Raw genomic sequence first — 15,989 nt, 5'->3', positions numbered from 1 at the left:
CATGCATCGTGTGGAAATGACAAACATCTTGACTAGCCGTGTGACTAATTCCAATGTTTTATTTTGAATTTTCAATTTTTCTTCCCTCCTTTTCGCGAATATATTGGTCTGAAACTACGTTGAATTTTATCACATTTCACGTTTCACAGCACGTTTCACATTTCTTACGTCACTATTCCTCATAGGAAAAGCGGAAGTTTCTTATCATGGCTGTTTATTGTAAGAATAACTTAAATTACAATGTGATTTTTAGATTAAATAATTTTCTGTATTTTTCCACATGCTTCAATGGAATGTGTGGAGAATGTAATGGCTTTGTGGATGGGAATAGTTAACGGGACTCTATTTTCCGTGTCTTTCAAGGCTGGACAGCAAGTAGTTTCTATTATCCGTATAGCTTAGTCGATCGAAATTATCGTCAACTTCTTTATCTCCATAATTGCTACTGGAATGTTGAAATAAAAATATGCCATAATTATCTTCATTACCTCTCTACATGTTTGGTTTCCTTTTTTCTCTACCTGCTTTGTATATAATCCTGGAGAGATAAATCATATTTTCCCCATATATTCTTATCAATGGAACTCTGCTTTATTCCTTTAATAAATGTGATGAAACTTACCCACACGGCTTCATTTTAAGAAAAACTCAATAAGCGACCTTTTTTCCCCGAAAGCGAGAACATGTCTCCTATAAATTATAAATTCTCCATATTTTCAGCAGCCACTTCCTTCAAATGGCAGCGGCCTCTTGGTTTTCAGTCCATGGCCGATTATCATACGGTCGGCTTACAACCTTTTCTTAGACATAATTCAGAGCAATATTTTTTGGAAGCTTCTATCTTCAATCCTCGAAAATCTATGTTATATAACCTCGAAGGATGGCTGCAAATCAAATTTTTCTCGGCACAAACAATCCATCAAGTCTAAAGTAATGTCCCTCTTAGGCCTCCTGTACCGTTTCACTGAAATTAAGGACTCCCAAGCACTTCGAACTTTTTTTTACCTCTATCATTCTTCCAATTCTTACCTACTCTTGTCCCATCTGGTCTATCTCTTCTCAAATCAACCTCTCATCCCTGGACTGTGTCAGCAATTTCTTTGCCAAAATAGTAAAAAAAATAGATTACCGCATTTACGCAACATGTCCACTAATGCTATTCTCTTCTCCCTCATCATCCTTAGGCTCACAGCTGATTTAAAACTTATTTATAAGGTTCTCAATTCCACCATCGACTTCCCTGCATTGCTCTCTTTTATCAATTTTAAAGTTCCGCCCCGCCCTACCCGATCTCATCCCCTAATCCATATGCCCATTCCTAGACTTTCACTTACTAAATGTTCGTTTCTCTACCGCATTACTTCTGTGTTGAACTCACTCCCTCCTCACATCGACCCCTTTGCACTTCCATTGAAATCCTTCATAAGCCTTTCCCTATCCTATCTGTCACCAAAGTATGCTGTACCTGCAGATTCTTGTTGTCCTTTTGTTTTTGTAAATGTAATTATTGTTTTCTTCATGTTATATTGCGTCTTCGTCCTCTAATTTATGCATTGTAACGTGGTCATTATAAAATGGCAACTATATGCTGTATGTGGTTCTCTTTCTATAAAATAAAAATATTAAACTGCTATTGGAGGGGACTACATAAGAGAGGCCTCTGTGCGTCTTGTAGAAGTAACATTTTCAGGTAGGGAGCATTTTAATCGGTTTTCAAGAATGTCCGAGAGTATTTGCAATGGCGTGGAATTGCGTTGTAAAGCCATATAGATTAGGTCATCACGAATATAAATTTCCGTTAACCCCATGTAATAGCTTATTAACACGTGAAATTCGGATCACTGTGTCTTCATTGACGTATGTGACAATTTTAGCAAATCCATTTAAGTGCGCGGCGGGTGACAGCACATCTAACAGCCGACAAGAGAATCATCGAGAGCCGTCATTTATTCGGTATTTCAGTTCCACGAAGGCAAGATAACATGTGACATTTTGTACAGTTATGTAATGTATTATATGTAAATAAGTTTCTCGTTAACCGAATGAAGTTGATGTCCATCGTATTTTCAGTAGATAGTTAAGCAACTTGTATCAGGTACCATCATCAGAGACATTATAGAGAGCTTAGTTGCTTTTTCTCGTTACTTTTTCCATTCGTGATCAGAACGACCTTCCCCATTTTTTTACACTATATTCCTTGCGTCAGCAGTAGATTAGTTATTATTAATATATTGTACAAGTTACAAGTTGGCTATTTGCCAGGTGGTAACAGTTTATACAAAAAAATAAAAAGAAAAACAAAAATATTGCAAATGAGAAATACATTACCAAAATGAAACTAGAAAGTGAATATTTAAAATTCAGTGATATTAATTTTCCAATATTAATCCTCTACACCTCTTCTTGAAAATCCTTACGTTGTTAGGGTAGGTAGGTAGGGTAGTTTGTCGAAAGTAGGCCAAATAAGCAAACATATCCGGTAAATCACTGGAAAAACGCATGCAGTAAACACTTCGATCTTTTTTCGAAACCACAAATTCTAAATCTCGCTTCCTTTCCACTGCGCAGCTGGTGATGATGAGTGACAGGAGGAGTGCTTGACGGTGAAGTGAGAAGGTTCCGAGTCGTGAGGGACGAGGAGGAAGCGTTAATAGCCATGGAACAAGTCGCTCCACCGAGCAGAACGTCTTGAGGTAGTTCATCGAACCTATCCGTCAGCTGACGATGGGAATTTTCGTTCCGGTCTTTTGAAGAGGAAAATCAGAATGCTTTTCTTATGGTGTCCATTTAAATCGGCTTCTGCCCATCACATAACATTGAGCTGGTACGACTAAAGAAATTTTATTATCATAGTTGTTGTTTCATGTTATACCCTCCGATGTAAAAGGCCTTAAGTGAGCTGTTTTCGGGGCGATGAAAATAAATAAATATCATACCAAGGAAATCGTTTTAAGCAAAAAAATACTCATTGTCAGTATTATTATCTACCGATTCGATAGATAGATTTTTCTTCCTCATAGGAAAATCTACTAGAATTGGTAGAAAATTAATTGCGTATGCTTGGTTTCGCTATTTAGTGGGCCCTTTTCGCTCTGTAGCGTTAAGGTGTTTTTCCCCGTCCCTCCCTTCCGCTCCTATCCTTTCCCAGATGCGTCGGCGGGCTCCCATCGCGGCGCCTCTATCCTTTTTCCTTCCTCTCCAGCCCCTCCCCGGGTGATCGGGCGCATAAGCCTCGGGCTTGGGTCCCGGCCCCGGTGTGTTGTACCCTCGAGAGGGTTCGCCTTGAACCCTCATGATTCTTGTCAGTATTATTACTTATACGTCATCTATTTGCCTTATTGTTTGGCAGCACGTAGGGTTATGGTTTTACGATGATCGATTTTTGCAATCGAATTTGAATTGGCAAACTAAATGACCAGACACAGATGTACCCGATGGGCCAGGAAAAATTAAATGGTATCAGAGTCCATGGCGACGAAGGTCATGTATCTTTAATTGCCGCAAGTTATTGAGGCTCATTTTTGATTATGTTAATGATTGAAAGAAACTTGAAATGCTTACAATTTGGATAATTTTGGGCCTTAGTGATTCATCTTGCGACCGAGTAGGAATAATCAAGAAATATGATGATTTAAGACCACCAATTTTGTCATGTGGTAAAATTACAGTCAAGGATTCCGGCTTTTTTTACGGGTCCGGTGGGTACTTATAAGAATTGGGATTTTTAAATGAAATGAGGAGAGTTCACAAACAATATCAAGTATTGACCAAAACCTTTAATCTGTCGGATCACAGATAGAGGATAAGGTAGTGCCTCGCTGCAATCTCAGAGACTTATGGATTCGTATAAATATAAAAACTGCCGTCTTCCGGCCAAAGTTCTCTTCTAGATAACAGAAATGAAGCAAGCGACAGTCTTCATGCAGGAAAAGTTGTACTTCTCACCAGGAGGAAGTGGGTGACTCTATAAAGTTGTGCTGTTGCATCTAGAGTAGATGATTTCTTAACAAAGCTCATTTTTCATAGAGCTATTATGTAGGCTCAGGAAATATGGATAATCAAGAGTAATTCATATGTACTATTATTTCAAAACAATTTATTTCATTAATCATATAAATCATACAGTTATCATATTTTTACATTGAAATGATTTATTTGCCTCAGTGTCATTCTTGAATATGAACTAACGAAAAAAATGAATGAAAATATTTTAATCCTCTTACTAAGAATAGAACTTTTGCTAAGGTTGGACTGATGAAAAAAGTTCAAATAATGTTTATATTAGAGCTATGACTTCTGGATTGTTGATTATAAAAAAGCGAAAAATATATAATTTTCTTTCAGGGATTTTTGAATCCGTGGGTATTAAATGACAAATAGAAATTATTATGCATAAATAATGTGAAGGACAGGAAATTTTAAATGAAAAAGCTATGTTTTTCAAATTTTAGCTCCAATTCGGATTTCATACTTAATTTCGGAATTCGGATTTTCATACTTAAAAATCTAGAAGCCATCTTCATCGACTAGTGTCTCGAATGCGGACTTGGACTTATGCTAACATGAATATGGAGAGATAAAAAAATCGTGGAAACATTTTCATCTCGTTACTAAAAAAATATTATTTCGTGAATGTGATTTGCTGAAAGAATGGGACCAATTTTTTTCTTCGAGACTAGGATTTTAGATCGATGTATATTGTGAGGAGGAGTGGAGAGAGAAAAGGCGGCGGAGAGGAAGCGGAGAGGGAGGAGCGGAGGAAGGAGGACGTGGGTGAAGCGAATAAGGGTGGAATGGAGGAGAGGAAGAAGAAGGCGGGAGAGAGAAGGAACTCGAGGTGGAGGAGGAGAGGTGGAGGATGAAGGTGGATGGAGGAACTGCGGAGGAGGCCGAGAGGAGGGAAGAGTGGATGAAGAGGAAGGAGGAGGAGATAAGGATGAGGCGGAGAGGAAGAACTGAGAAAGAAGGAAGAAGAGGCAAAGGCGAGGAAAGGTGGAGAAGAGGCTGAAGGGGGGGCGAGAACGCCGTAGATGTTCGCTTGCGCAGATGCGTGGTCGCGAGGAAGCTGGGTGAAGGGAGGAGGAGATGAGGAAGGCGAAAGAGCAACCCTGGCCGTAGCAACGCCTTATAAATTTGTTTCTCTTCTAATATAATTTCGAATAATGATTAACATCTCGGAGTATTGGTCTGAGAATGATAGGCGAAATTGTTTGGCGACGTTTCTATTAATTTCCTATATCTTCTTCAGGGCTTAGAATCATCATGGTTACAATAAATCCGTGCAGGAAGGTATGAAAGATTGATCCTATGTTTTTTTACGATATTAAAATAAGAATTACATAAAGAATTCAATTGTGCATAAATGAAAGAGAAGAGACAAGAATTTTGACATACCTTATTTGCAAAAGCTTGTTTACCGATTGTAACTAAGCCGGTACAATATCATTGTTACCATCAATTTGGATTTATCTATTAAAATAAATTGTGATTTGAAGACATTTAAATCATCCTCAGACCTTTACTCTGGTACGTTATTCATATTTAAATAATTGAGTTCAAGAAAAAGAAATTCATTATTTCGAATTGCATTCGTATTATCAGTTGATGGCATCGTTTACTACTTTTTAATTGTTAAAAAAATATGCACGCATTTGATTTTTTGCGTATTTCCCCATTTTAAATGCATTGCCATCTGACATGTTGACTATCAGAATTCACGGTCTTATTTTTCAGTGGTTTCATTTTGCATTCTACTTCCCACGAATCCTCCGGTTCTGTGGTCCTATTCCTTCGCTAAACACCAGGTAGATTTCTCACGTGATATTGAAATATGAAGGAAGCTTCATCGGTTGCAGAAGATGAGAAGGGTGGTCGAAGTGCATAGTGAGAGGGGCAGAAATAAGAGGGAACGAAGAGAATTGGAAAACGGGTAACTAGAGAGCGGGTAATTCGATAAAGAATGTGGAGAGGAGGAAAGGAGGAAAGGAGATAATCGAATAGAGTGACCATAAAACTGTGGGATGAGTTATTTGAGGCGTCGCATCCAAATTTCGCACATTTTATGACCGTCAAAAATGGTAGCAAAAAGGCTAACTAATCCGTGCGTCTGAATTCCGCAAATTACCAGATATCGGTTGTTCCGAGCGGATGGTGGGGGTGTGCGTGGGATATTCCTGCTTGGTGAAATCTATGCTACGTTCTAGGTGTACGACATAGTGCAAAGTTATGATTTTATATTATTGGTCAGCCATGTCTGTTATTTGACTAGAAGTGATAGCAACTTTTTTCACCACAAATCAAGAAGTTTTCTGCCTTTAGGTACCAGGCATATAACTGCATACCTACTTAAGATTCGAGAGACGATCGCTTTCCGTTGGCATAGTAGGAATATGCGGAGTTTCGGCGCTCTCGGTCAGAATAGTTAGGCCAGTTGTAATTTTCGGAATATGGACTGTCGCGGTCAAGGCAGCTTTTGGCACTGTGCCGAAAATGGGTGTTCTTTTCTATTTTAATCTAATCTTACTTCATTTTCTCCATCTCGCAATGTTTCCGTTCTTTTTAAATGCAACAAGACCTTTTTCTATCAATATTGTCCAAGGAATCGCCACTCTGGGTATATCCTTACTTCTTCTACACTTATTTCGAATTTACTGTACATTTTAGCCCTTGGATGATTTTTTTGTGGAGATGGATAATTACTCTAGTTCATGAGATGTGGAGAGTTTTCACGGTTACGTCCGTTAGAGGGTGTTGGAAATGAAGCTTTAAAATGCTCGTGAAATCCCTTCAGTCTTTTCCCTCTTATCTCTTATCTCATTCCCTCCTGGCCTTCTCTTCTTCCTTCTGTTGCCTCGCCAGTAGGTGTACTCCCTACATTGGATACTGAAACCTCTCGCCGCAGAGTCACTCCCTTCCACGTATCCGCCCGCCCCATCCACGTATCCAATCCCCTCAGCCCGTCCGCGCTCTCTTCGTGCCCTCTTCTGCTTTGCTTCTCTTCATCATCCTCTGCGCCACGGACACCATTGTCATCTTCAGCGTCATCTCATCCTTTCGCAACCAGAGACGAACAGCGTCTTTGTGCATTCGAGTTTGTGTCCTTCGCTCACAGCCCTTGTTTTCTTCCTTGCTTCTGCGGTGAAGGGTTACAAACGACAATGGAATCCCTTGACATTAGGTTCCACGGCTGTAAAACCGGGCTCGACAGCTTTGTGTTAACTCGGAAGTCATGGATTCGAGAACTATTTAGGTACATGTCCAACAGTCCAGGAAGTTTGTGTTTGTATTTGTCCATTGCTACTTGTCACTATCCCTTCGATGTAAAGTGGTCATTGCTTACCGATTGATTTATAAGCCACCGTTTGAAGGTTATAAATAGGCGAGGCTCATGTAGGTGTTCCCGATTAAGAAAAGATTAAGAAAAAAAAGAATGAACAAGGGCGTATCTTGAAGTAGACCGATAGTGTTGATAAACTTCTTGAGGTGTTTTGCATGGTGTAGTGCAGATGTGTTGAGAAACTCCGTGAGGTTTTTCGCATGGGGTTACGTAGATGTTGACTGTGAAAAAGGTAAAATCGGGCGCAGGACACCGCAGCTTCACTCTTTCGCCTTCCTCTTCACCTCCTTCCTTCTACTTCTTCCCGCGTCCTCGCTCCTCGTCAAGCGAACCAATCAGCTTCCTCCTCCTTCCTCCCCCGCTGCCCCCTCCTCTTCGTTGTCCGCCGTTGCCTCCTCCTCCTCCCCCCTCACTTCTTCCTCGTCCCCTCATCCTTTTCTTCTCCCCCCACCCCTTCATCCCCCTTCCCCGCCCCTCCGCCTCCTCCTCACTCCCTTCGCGACTTCATCCTCAACCCCTACGCCCCCGCCTGGAGCTCTGCCTTCTCCCCGCACTCCATCCCCTCTCTCCTCTATTTCAGCCTTTCGTCGCATCCACGTGCCCTTTCCTCATCTCCTCCCTCTCCGCTTCCTCTTTGTCGCCTTTTCTCTCACTCTTGGCCTCTCCCTCTTCGGTTGCCGCTTCGGTCACCCCAAGTCTCTGCTCGCGTCATTTTCAGCGTGGCCTCGTCACTCCGGCTCTCCTCCATCCCTCTTTGGTTTTCCATTGCTCGCACACTCCTCCCGATCTCCTTTCAGTAAGCCTGCAGTGAGAAACATATAGGTGAAATAGGTTTTTTTATAACACATCAGGCGATAATTTGTGGGAATGCGGTGAAAATTTCCCGGAGATAATTAGTATGACAGAGACTATGAGGGTTCTAGGTGAACCCTCTTAGGGATACAACGCACCGGGGCCGGGAACCAAGCCCGTGGCTTATACGCCCGATCACCCGGGGAGGGGCTGGACAGGAAGGAAAAAGGAAAGAGGCGCCGCCGCGATGGGAGCCCGCCGACGCCTTGGGAAAGGATAGGAGCGGAAGGGATGGGACGAGGGAAAAACACCCCAACGCTATAGAAGCGAAGGGGGCCCTACTATTAGCGAAACCAAGCATATGCAATTAATGTTCTACCGATCCTAGTGGATTTTCCTATTAGGAAGAAAAATCCATTGATCGAATCGGTAGATAATTAGTATGACAATCAATACTTTTTATATGAGGATGACACAGAGGCGTAACTAGGGATATATTTAGAAGGGGGTGGCCTCAACCCCCCAGGGAACGGGCGGTCAGGGAAATTTTTTGAAAAATGACACGTCTGGAAATGCATTTTGCATCGTTTTGGCACTTAAAATTTGTGTTTCACTCATAATTCCTCGGGAAATAATCACTACAGGCAAGACATTGGTATCAGTGGCGCAGCGATGGGGGGTTTTGGGGGATAACCCCCCCCCCCAGAGCTCAGAGAAATTTTTAATTTTAATCCATTTTACTTAATTGGATCAGTATTACTTATAGAATAGTGTTAGGATTAATTAAATATCCCTCAGAAAGCCGTAAAACTCGCCATTTTGAATCATAAGTCTTAAAAATGTTATGGAGGAGGGCCCACTCAACTCCTACGTACCCTGGCGGGTATGCAATACCCCCACACCACGAAGTATTAGTTGCGCCTAATCCCCCCCCCCCCTAACCTTAATTCTAAGCTGCGCCCATGATTAGTATACTATAAAATTCTCTGAGGCTTTGGGGGATCTATCGTCCTCATCCCCCACCCAAAGCAACCCCTACGATCACAGAATGAGCAAGTCCTAAGAAGAGTTCGACAGAAGAGAAGTCTCATGAAAACCTTGATAACAAATGGAACTACCCAATAGACGATATTTTGAGACATGATGGTCTGACGAAGGCAATCGTCGAGGGACAAATAGATGGTAAGAACGGAAAAGGAAGACCTCGGATAAAATGTATGGAAAATGTAAAAATGTATGTGAAAGAGAAGAAATACGAAGGTATGCAGCTTATAAGAGAAGCGAGTGGAGAACTACTTCGAACCAACCATAGGAATGTTGACCAGTGATGATGAACATTGAGATGGGTGTTGTGGATTGTAGACACCCAATTGGTTTTGTAATCATGAATACCCCTCCGAGGAGGACTGAGTATACTCAGCTCTTCCGATCACGCTTCATCATCGGTCGGGCGGGTGTTATGATAATTTTGTTTGTTGTATATATTGTATTATTATGATTTCAAATGATTATTGTGTCGATTTTTGTAGATACGTATCATTATTAGAGTTTCAGAGAGAGCAGTTTTTCATGGAAAAGGCATTCTTATTTGTTGAATTTCGATTATGAATCGAGGGCATAACATAGGAGTGGAGTAGCGGGTGAGAGTTGTAGGACCGATAAAGAGCTGCATTATTTTTGACTGGCGAAAACGTGTAAGTAATTGAAGCATGCAGTGTAGCATGGAATATATTCTAGTATTTACTTCGTCGTGTATGCACAATGGAATTTCGCATTAACCGAGTGTGCAACATGCCTCCTTGTAAATGGAAGAAAAAGTTGAAAAAATTAGTTCCTATCTTGGTAGATACTCACCTTGGTCATTCTTCAGCTTAGAATAGAGATCGGGAGGTAGATCGTCTGAAATTTCCGTCCGACTTTACCAATCTGAAAAAAATAGAGCGGGTTTAAGAGATCGATGACGCTAATTTTTATCTTATCTTTTTTTTGTCAATATCTTGTTTTCTTGACAATGCATCTAGCTGAACTTCGGATCATCAGGCGACTTCCTTGAACGTTAGGATTAGTCGAAAATCTTACTTTTTTGATTAGCTATAAAATTGCGTGTTAATAGAGTTGTATCCTGTCATTTACGTAAAATATTGGAAAGGAAAAGATCTTCGGTCGGCGCGATAAGCCTAATGTGCTGAGAATTATTATTTTCCTTTATTTTATCAAAAGGCATATTCCTTAAAACTACGAATTAATTAGTTAGAAGAAAATACATTTTAATATGTGAAATTCTGATGTCCAATCAGCATCAATTGCATAATAAATATTTTTTGTCATTCCGTTTAAATACCTCAAACACTGCGAAAGTGGTTCAGGACATGGTTGTAGGAAAGGACTACAGTGGCGGTTGAAAATGTTGAAAAAGGGCAAGTTTCAATGTTTTACCAGTATGAGTGAATGAGGTGTACCAGTTTTTATGTGATCCAGTTATTATACGCATAAAAGTATATATATTTTTATTTCTGATAAATTATTATATATTTAATTCAACCAAACTTTACTGCGATTGAAGTAAAATGTTTGGCCGTATGTATCAATATTATGGTGCCTATGGATGGACACACTAAAAGCTTTGATGTAATTGTGGTAATATCTGAGTGTAGCGCGGTGTACCTACTTCATCTAATATTGCTACGTACGCTCAAACTAAATTTCGTCGTATAAATCACAACAAAATAAACAAACAAAATAAATCGTCAAAAAAATAAACAAAATAAATCGTCGTCCGCCATTTCGCAACGTATCGAAGATTAAAATCACAAATATTGAAGAAGTCAGAGTAAAATAAAACACAAAGAAATGTATTACTAATATATTAATGTTTACGTACAATCCCTTGGCTGTAAAAGATTCGCTTTCTAACGTCCGCCAACTACCGTTTTCCCCGTGGCCAGCAGCCAGCAGTGCTGTGCCGCAAAATCGAAATGTGATCGAAAAATCGATCTTAATTTCGGCGTCGCAAGCGGTCGCAGATCACCTCTTCGGATCACACTTAACAGACTTTTTTGTAAATGTGGTGTAAATATCTTTTTGTAACTCCATCGTTTTTAATAAACCTATGTAAGCACAAAAATTCGGCGAAAAACAGGATCCGCCATTTTGTATAGTACCGTCACAAACATCATTGCTGAGTCGTGAAAGTTGATGAGCATTAACTATATCTAACAGTTAAACAGCACTGTAAATATTTGGTTCCATCGCTTTTCTACATAAGGTTTACTACCAGTTTTAATATGTTTTCGAGTTCCGCAGAAAATTTCAATACAGGCAATGTTTACGAAAGCTGTCAACTTTGAGGCCATATATTCTGTTAAAAAAAATATATATATAACCGTATTCGTCAAAACATGCGTTCATGTAATGACAACAACTGTACAAAGTTTCAATTTCCTTACTAAAAAAACATTTGGAGGCGGGGACGGATTTTCTTGTATGCTAAATAGGCTTCAGCCTAGATACTCAAGATTTAGAGGGGAACACTATCGAATTACTAGCAAAATTAAAATTACATCATTCTAAAAATCGTAAAAACTAAAATACTGTGCCGAAAACAAGGAGAAGTTATACCTACGTACATGACATAAATATGTATTGGTTAAGATTTGCGACGTTAAGATACGTATTTGGATCATTGGGTCTCATAAGTGAAATAGCCTCGGTCCTCGTTTCGTTTGAATCCGTATCTATTTTGAGGTTTTGGCCGACTTTTTTCGATTTCAGCCCACTGTGCGTCGTAAGTCCGGGAATCGGGATGAAGGATATTATTATAAGGTATTTTGTCAAATGTTTCCGAGACATGCCACCAGTATTAAGTCATGCTCTCTAGGAAAACTAGGCAAGAATCACATTGTGCATAGATTACTGTGTATGAAGATGCATGCTTTTTGTACTAATTTGTTGTCAATATAAATCGACCTAAATTCAACCAAAAGCTTTGCGAAAACTGCATCTTCTATTTTTCTAAATATCCCGTAATTCAAGCTGATGGCGAATGTTTTGTTGCAAAATAAGGAATGAAACTGGTAGTAATTTAGTATTTGGGAATGGAGTCTAAGTACGACTCCGACGAAAAGGGCGTGGTTATCTGAACGGCTGACTTGCAAATAAATTGGTCCGGGAAAACTACCGCCAAGCTGGGCAGCTAGACTATCGTCAATTGTAAGCACGACTTGCTACGCCCGATTTTCGAGGGCGGTTTTTTTTTAACATCCGATCGCTCGGCAAAAGCATCCTGCAAGGGACATTCGGGTACTGCGCGGTTAGGGCAGCTGCGCATCATCTGCACCACACACTCATGCCATTTCTTACCGTAAGTTGTTAGTTTAAGGTTAGCGGCAGTCTCATTAACTGCACTGCCTCAATCGATTCTCCGAAGTGAGCACTGCGGAGTAACAGCCAAAAAACTCGCCCAAGGGCTTTAGCATTGGCATGTCTTCACCATTATGCTGACAAAAGAGAATTTTTTTAATGCACTGTGGCTAAGAGACATGCTGACTTCTGGAAGTGGTCTGATCCATGACAACTCCCGTCATCTCAGCGCTGATGTAGCCCAACGGCTCCCTGAGCAATTTCAATGAGACATTTTCGATCACCCACCGTGTGACTTCCATATTTACGCTGAAATGAAGATTTGGCTTGAAGGAAAGCATTTTCAAACGGGCGATAGCTTAAGGACAAAGACAAAATTCATTGGAAGTCATTGGCGGCGTTATCCTGTGAAGAAGGTATAGTAAAACTTGTCCTCAGGCACGACAAATTCCTCAATTGCGGAGGCGAATATGTCGAAAGTACACCATAAGTTTGCTTATTACTTAGCTATGAAATTATTTTCAATCAATCACTTCGTCTTCTGTTTATGAGCCATCCGAGCTTGAAAAAAACGATCATGTCTATTCTGCTACCTTCCCGCTAACATGGCTATCACTAAAATATATCCAGAGTAGAACTTGGGCCGTAATTGTATTAAAACATTTTGCTATAAATTATGTAGCCATTAGGATTTAAAACAATTTTCAGAGCAATAGTTGTTGCACCATTTAATGTATAGGTTAATACCCTTAAGTAGTAGAAGGGCGACTTAAGCTGACTGACTTACCTGATTATCCCTACGAATCTCTTCTTCTGATGTGAATTATAACTGACCAGAATGTCTTCTGAACGTGAACTAATATGCTTATAGCATTAAGTTCGTTTTATAAGGCTTTATTATACATTCGAAGATTTACTGATATCATTATGTACCTTTTCTTGCAGTGATAAGCTATCTTGTGCAGATTGTGAGAGATAGGTTAAGTAAAGAAAACTATATCACTGCGAGCATTTACAAGATATAAGATTTCGTGGAAATGCGGTCGTTCTTTTGGACTTGTAATCGCAATTCGTCAAAATAATTTTGTAGATTGAAGTGAAAAATAAGTTGCGACATGATTTAAGGTTTCCGAATTCTCGATGTGGAACCACGATATAAGGGAAAGGGCACTCTGAAAATTCTGTTGGCGGCATGTTACTGATTGATATTATTATTATTATAGTATTCTACCGATTAAGGTACGTTTTCATGGAGTATTCAAGAAGTGAGCTGGGAGCCTCCCTTTCCTTCCAGGACTACCTTCTTTAATTCACTGTAAGGCCTACTTTCTTTCAATCTATCTAAAAATCCTATTCTTTTCCTTCCCCTCCCTCGTTTCCCTAACATTCTACCCTCTAACACAATTTTCAACATCTCCTCACCGCTAAGCACTAACTCCATCCATACCTTCTGTCTCCTCCGTATCTCATCCAAAAGCTGCCTCTCCTCGCCAACCATATCCAGCACTTTGTCATTCCTTTTCCTCTCCGTCCATTTCACCCTCTCCATTCTTCTCCATACCCACATCTCGAACACCTCCAATCTTCTCTCGTCTTCTTTCCTCAGTGCAGGGGCGGATCAAGGATTTTTTTTCTGGGAGGGGCACAAGCAAGGCCGTATCCAGGATTTTGTTCTGGGTGGGGCACAAGGATACCTCGTAATACAAAACGAATGCAATGATAATGGGGCCGTATTAAAAATCTTGCATATTTGTGAGGGTCTGGGGGGGGCACGTGCCCCCGTGCCCCCCCCCCCCCTGGATCCGCCTATGCCTCAGTGTCCACGTTTCCGCACCGTAGAGAGCTACACTCCAGATCAAACTCTTCACTAACCTTTTCTTTAAACTCTTACACAACGATCCTCTCAGAAGCTCCTTCCTGTTCATGAATGCCTTCTTCGCTAATGTGATTCTCTTCCTTATGTCCTTACTACTGTATCCGTTTTCCTTTAACGTACTGCCTAAATAGTTGATTAGCAATCATAAAAAAGAGGCTTTGATAGTATTTACCGACACATGTGTCGCGACATATGAACTTCGTTTGCGTTCACGATTTCACGAACACACAAGAATAAAATAGACTATTCCACCAAGGGCGTACCTAGGATCATAAATAAGGAGAGAGGCAAGCCAAGTTGTGACATTTTAGCATGGAAAAGTGAATGAAACCAACATTTTAAGAAAATTATAACAGCGCTTTATTAGTTTATGAGATTATTTCCTTGAAAAAATAGTTTTATTTTAGTTACATTTATTATACTAATACATATCATTTTTTGTGGGTTTAAAGAAAATTTGTTGAATACTTTCGTTTCAATTCAGTTCTGATTTTGCTTAAAGACTTGCGATATTTGCTTCTAGGGGGGGCAGGTGCCCCCCTGCTCCTCGCTGGGTACGCCCATGTATTCTACAAACCGGAGTGTCGCGACATTGCGGTTTGAAGTGGTAATTTGTGCCGAAAGGGAACGACTTATATCAATACTGCTAATTTTCTTGCAATTGAGTACTTCGAGTTATGGGTTATCCAAGTCTGTTTTTGCAATCTAACACTCTGGAAAAGATTTCTTATTTCGTTGCAATAGCTATTAAAATACTAAAATGATTTTTCAAATATTTAATATATCGATTGAAAGACGAATCGAATGAAAACTATATCGCAAATATTATATCACCGTGTAAATGTGGTCCTAGCGTATTCGTATTCTAATCTTTGAGCACGTCAAATCCCTTACATGCGAGCGTAAATTCACTGTAAGTTTGGAAAAATATTCACCCTGCTTTGTTCGACATAAAGGACCAATATATGTAGAAATATTAAGAGAAAAATTTCTATAGAGAATACTACCTCAATTTACTAGCATTCTTTCATAATTACATAATTACTTTCACTAGCAAATGATCAGGGATGAAATAACTGTTAGAATAATAGGTCTTGTATACTTTCAACGCGATGCGATGTGCCAATAAAGAAAAAAGACCGTTCATGAAATATCAAATGCTATATTTGGGTAGTTTATGTTGGGAAATCAATCGTGCAGTGACTCACTTTTATTTTTGGTTAAACGTTTTGGTAAAGACATTTTTCTATCTCTACACCAGCGCGTGAAATTATCCATTATCAGCTATGTCTTTAGCGAGTATTCACGTGGCGTGGTGACGCAGATAAGTGTATTATATCTTATCAATGGAGTCAGTGCAACGTGACTTGAAATTTAAGGTATATTTGTGAAATTATCGAAGAAAATTAAATTACACCAGTGATGAATTAATATCGGTACAGTGGCGCCGACTCCATGGGGACTGAGGGGGCCCGAGCCCCCTCAAAAATTCGTTTTGGGCGTGGGGAAAAATGTGTCGGGCTTGCCGATTTTCCCCGGAGTGTCCAGGTATCAAGATTCGAGTTATCAGGGTTCTAATGTTGATCATATGACTCTTCTAAAATGCTGAAAAAACTTAAAACTCAC

General features: G+C 40.0%; 2 long non-coding RNA genes across 2 annotated transcripts in view; one reads left to right on the top strand and one right to left on the bottom strand.

Moving 5' to 3' along the window:
• The window catches only part of LOC124157670, a 63,643-nt gene that overhangs the window by 25,705 nt on the left and 21,949 nt on the right, over nt 1–15,989 (top strand). The window lies entirely within an intron of this gene.
• On the bottom strand, nt 7,992–13,355 carry LOC124157669. Its single transcript, XR_006864638.1, has 3 exons — nt 13,275–13,355; nt 9,983–10,054; nt 7,992–8,138 (listed from the first exon to the last, which is right to left on the bottom strand). It is a non-coding gene; the product is annotated as an uncharacterized LOC124157669 (long non-coding RNA).

Source organism: Ischnura elegans, chromosome 4, assembly GCF_921293095.1.
Source record: "Ischnura elegans chromosome 4, ioIscEleg1.1, whole genome shotgun sequence".
Taxonomy (NCBI): domain Eukaryota; kingdom Metazoa; phylum Arthropoda; class Insecta; order Odonata; family Coenagrionidae; genus Ischnura; species Ischnura elegans.
Note: the sequence above shows the minus strand (reverse complement) of the source record. Positions and strands in the feature narration are given on the sequence as shown.